Source organism: Hyla sarda, unplaced genomic scaffold (genome assembly GCF_029499605.1).
Source record: "Hyla sarda isolate aHylSar1 unplaced genomic scaffold, aHylSar1.hap1 scaffold_218, whole genome shotgun sequence".
In the NCBI taxonomy this organism is placed as follows: Eukaryota; Metazoa; Chordata; class Amphibia; order Anura; family Hylidae; genus Hyla; species Hyla sarda.
In genome coordinates, this window is record NW_026608850.1 from 390,001 (window position 1) to 395,000 (window position 5,000).

Here is a 5,000-nt window from a genome sequence, read left to right on the forward strand (position 1 = left end):
CTTGTCCGGGTTCGGTTGACCTTCCTGGGCACAGGGATCCGCACCTACCCCTGACCGACAACCAGACCTTTGACGCTTTTTTTCTCTCGCCTCCGTGGGGTCCGGGGGGACATTTTTCCGTCTGGCCCACCCCGGGGGGTCCAGGGGCATCGGGGGCCCTCGGCCGACCGGACGTCGTACTCGCTCGACTATGTCGAATATGTCGACGCTTCCCCTTCCCCGCCGCGGGGGGGTCCGCGTCGACGATCCTGTGCCCAAGGATAGCGCGCCCTGCCTGGGTACAGGGACCCGCGCCTCCCGCCCTGGTTCTCTGTCAAAAGTCCCGAGGCCTGGAAGTCTGTCAGGGGACCCTTCCGGAGGCCTCGCCCGGGTTCGGTGCACCCTGCCTGGGCACAGGGACACACACTTACCCCTGGCCGACAACCAGACTTTGACATTTTTCCGTCTGGCCCACCCTGGGGGGTCCAGGGGCATCGGGGGCCCTCGGCCGACCGGACTTCGTACTCGCTCGACTATGTCGAATATGTCGACGCTTCCCCTTCCCCGCCGCGGGGGGGTCCGCGTCGACGATCCTTTGCCCAAGGATGGCGCGCCCTGCCTGGGTACAGGGACCCGCGCCTCCCGCCCTTGATCCTTCTCAAATGTCCCGAGGCCTGGAAGTCCGTCAGGGGAGCCTTCCGGAGGCCTCGTCCGGGTTCGGTGCACCCTGCCTGGGCACAGGGACACACACTTACCCCTGGCCGACAACCAGACTTTGACATTTTTCCGTCTGGCCCACCCCGGGGGGGGGGTCCAGGGGCATCGGGGGCCCTCGGCCGACCGGACGTCGTACTCGCTCGACTATGTCGAATATGTCGACGCTTCCCCTTCCCCGCCGCGGGAGGGCCGCGTCGACGATCCTTTGCCCAAGGATAGCGCGCCCTGCCTGGGTACAGGGACCCGCGCCTCCCGCCCTTGATCCTTCTCAAATGTCCCGAGGCCTGGAAGTCCGTCAGGGGAGCCTTCCGGAGGCCTCGCCCGGGTTCGGTGCACCCTGCCTGGGCACAGGGACACACACTTACCCCTGGCCGACAACCAGACTTTGACATTTTTCCGTCTGGCCCACCCCGGGGGGGGGTCCAGGGGCATCGGGGGCCCTCGGCCGACCGGACGTCGTACTCGCTCGACTATGTCGAATATGTCGACGCTTCCCCTTCCCCGCCGCGGGGGGGTCCGCGTCGACGATCCTTTGCCCAAGGATAGCGCGCCCTGCCTGGGTACAGGGACCCGCGCCTCCCGCCCTTGATCCTTCTCAAATGTCCCGAGGCCTGGAAGTCCGTCAGGGGAGCCTTCCGGAGGCCTCGCCCGGGTTCGGTGCACCCTGCCTGGGTACAGGGACACACACTTACCCCTGGCCGACAACCAGACTTTGACATTTTTCCGTCTGGCCCACCCCGGGGGGGGGGTCCAGGGGCATCGGGGGCCCTCGGCCGACCGGACGTCGTACTCGCTCGACTATGTCGAATATGTCGACGCTTCCCCTTCCCCGCCGCGGGGGGGTCCGCGTCGACGATCTTGTGCCCAAGGATAGCGCGCCCTGCCTGGGTACAGGGACCCGCGCCTCCCGCCCTTGATCTCTCTCAAATGTTCCAAAGCCTGGAAGTCCGTCAGGGGACCCTTCCGGAGGCCTCGCCCGGGTTCGGTGCACCCTGCCTGGGCACAGGGACACACACTTACCCCTGGCCGACAACCGGACTTTGACATTTTCTGTCTGGCCCACACTGGGGGGGTCCGGGGGGACGGGCACCCTCGGCGGACCGCCCACCAGACTGGCTCGACTCGCTCGACGTCCCAGCTCTCTGGCACAGGAGGCCGTTCTAAGATACCCGGTCGCTATGCTGTGATACACTTTTATGAAAGCGTACCACTCCGACATGCCCAGCTCATGGAACTGTCGCCTGGATTCGGCTTTAAAATACGATCTCATAGTGGTTCTCAGTTTTGAGATAATCATCATGTCTGGAGGTCTGTCAGGGGACCCTTCCAGATGACTTGCCCGGGTTCAGTGCACCCTGCCTGGGCACAGGGACACACACTTCCCACGGGCCAACCACCCGACTTTTAACATTTTCCCTCTTGACTCCGGGTTGGCGCGTCGGCACCACCCCGGGGGCATCGGGGGCTCTCGGCAGACCGGACGTCGTACTCGCTCGACTATGTCGAATATGTCGACGCTTCCCCTTCCCCGCCGCGGGGGGGTCCGCGTCGACGATCCTTTGCCCAAGGATAGCGCGCCCTGCCTGGGTACAGGGACCCGCGCCTCCCGCCCTTGATCCTTCTCAAATGTCCCGAGGCCTGGAAGTCCGTCAGGGGAGCCTTCCGGAGGCCTCGCCCGGGTTCGGTGCACCCTGCCTGGGCACAGGGACACACACTTACCCCTGGCCGACAACCAGACTTTGACATTTTTCCGTCTGGCCCACCCCGGAGGGGGGGGGGGGGGGGGGTCCAGGGGCATCGGGGGCCCTCGTCCGACCGGACGTCGTACTCGCTCGACTATGTCGAATATGTCGACGCTTCCCCTTCCCCGCCGCGGGGGGGTCCGCGTCGACGATCCTGTGCCCAAGGATAGCGCGCCCTGCCTGGGTACAGGGACCCGCGCCTCCCGCCCTGGTTCTCTGTCAAAAGTCCCGAGGCCTGGAGGTCTGTCAGGGGACCCTTCCGGAGGCCTCGCCCGGGTTCGGTGCACCCTGCCTGGGCACAGGGACACACACTTACCCCTGGCCGACAACCAGACTTTGACATTTTTCCGTCTGGCCCACCCCGGGGGGGGGGGGGTCCAGGGGCATCGGGGGCCCTCGGCCGACCGGACGTCGTACTCGCTCGACTATGTCGAATATGTCGACGCTTCCCCTTCCCCGCCGCGGGGGGGTCCGCGTCGACGATCCTTTGCCCAAGGATAGCGCGCCCTGCCTGGGTACAGGGACCCGCGCCTCCCGCCCTTGATCCTTCTCAAATGTCCCGAGGCCTGGAAGTCCGTCAGGGGAGCCTTTCGGAGGCCTCGCCCGGGTTCGGTGCACCCTGCCTGGGCACAGGGACACACACTTACCCCTGGCCGACAACCAGACTTTGACATTTTTCCGTCTGGCCCACCCCGGGGGGGGGTCCAGGGGCATCGGGGGCCCTCGGCCGACCGGACGTCGTACTCGCTCGACTATGTCGAATATGTCGACGCTTCCCCTTCCCCGCCGCGGGGGGGTCCGCGTCGACGATCTTGTGCCCAAGGATAGCGCGCCCTGCCTGGGTACAGGGACCCGCGCCTCCCGCCCTTGATCTCTCTCAAATGTTCCAAAGCCTGGAAGTCCATCAGGGGACCCTTCCGGAGGCCTCGCCCGGGTTCGGTGCACCCTGCCTGGGCACAGGGACACACACTTACCCCTGGCCGACAACCGGACTTTGACATTTTCTGTCTGGCCCACACTGGGGGGGTCCGGGGGGACGGGCACCCTCGGCGGACCGCCCGCCAGACTGGCTCGACTCGCTCGACGTCCCAGCTCTCTGGCACAGGAGGCCGTTCTAAGATACCCGGTCGCTATGCTGTGATACACTTTTATGAAAGCGTACCACTCCGACATGCCCAGCTCATGGAACTGTCGCCTGGATTCGGCTTTCAAATACGATCTCATAGTGGTTCTCAGTTTTGAGATAATCATCATGTCTGGAGGTCTGTCAGGGGACCCTTCCAGATGACTTGCCCGGGTTCAGTGCACCCTGCCTGGGCACAGGGACACACACTTCCCACGGGCCAACCACCCGACTTTTAACATTTTCCCTCTTGACTCCGGGTTGGCGCGTCGGCACCACCCCGGGGGCATCGGGGGCTCTCGGCCGACCGGACGTCGTACTCGCTCGACTATGTCGAATATGTCGACGCTTCCCCTTCCCCGCCGCGGGGGGGTCCGCGTCGACGATCCTTTGCCCAAGGATAGCGCGCCCTGCCTGGGTACAGGGACCCGCGCCTCCCGCCCTTGATCCTTCTCAAATGTCCCGAGGCCTGGAAGTCCGTCAGGGGAGCCTTCCGGAGGCCTCGCCCGGGTTCGGTGCACCCTGCCTGGGCACAGGGACACACACTTACCCCTGGCCGACAACCAGACTTTGACATTTTTCCGTCTGGCCCACCCCGGAGGGGGGGGGGGGGGGGGGGGTCCAGGGGCATCGGGGGCCCTCGTCCGACCGGACGTCGTACTCGCTCGACTATGTCGAATATGTCGACGCTTCCCCTTCCCCGCCGCGGGGGGGTCCGCGTCGACGATCCTGTGCCCAAGGATAGCGCGCCCTGCCTGGGTACAGGGACCCGCGCCTCCCGCCCTGGTTCTCTGTCAAAAGTCCCGAGGCCTGGAGGTCTGTCAGGGGACCCTTCCGGAGGCCTCGCCCGGGTTCGGTGCACCCTGCCTGGGCACAGGGACACACACTTACCCCTGGCCGACAACCAGACTTTGACATTTTTCCGTCTGGCCCACCCCGGGGGGGGGGGGGGTCCAGGGGCATCGGGGGCCCTCGGCCGACCGGACGTCGTACTCGCTCGACTATGTCGAATATGTCGACGCTTCCCCTTCCCCGCCGCGGGGGGGTCCGCGTCGACGATCCTTTGCCGAAGGATAGCGCGCCCTGCCTGGGTACAGGGACCCGCGCCTCCCGCCCTTGATCCTTCTCAAATGTCCCGAGGCCTGGAAGTCCGTCAGGGGACCCTTCCAGAGGCATTGCCCGAGTTCGGTGGACCCTGCCTGGGCACAGGGACTCACGACTCCCCCAGGGCTGACAGCCGGGACTCGTATTCTGTCAGGGGTACGTGTCGCCCATCCTGTTCCCAAGGACGGCGCGCCCTGCCTGGGTACAGGGACCCGCGCCTCCCGCCCTTTTAGCCTCTCCGGGTCTGTGCGTGTAAGGGGACCCTTCCGGAGGCTTTGCCCGGGGACCGCGCAAGCCCCGGGTCGGGTACGTGAACCGGCCCCGTCTCCCCCCCC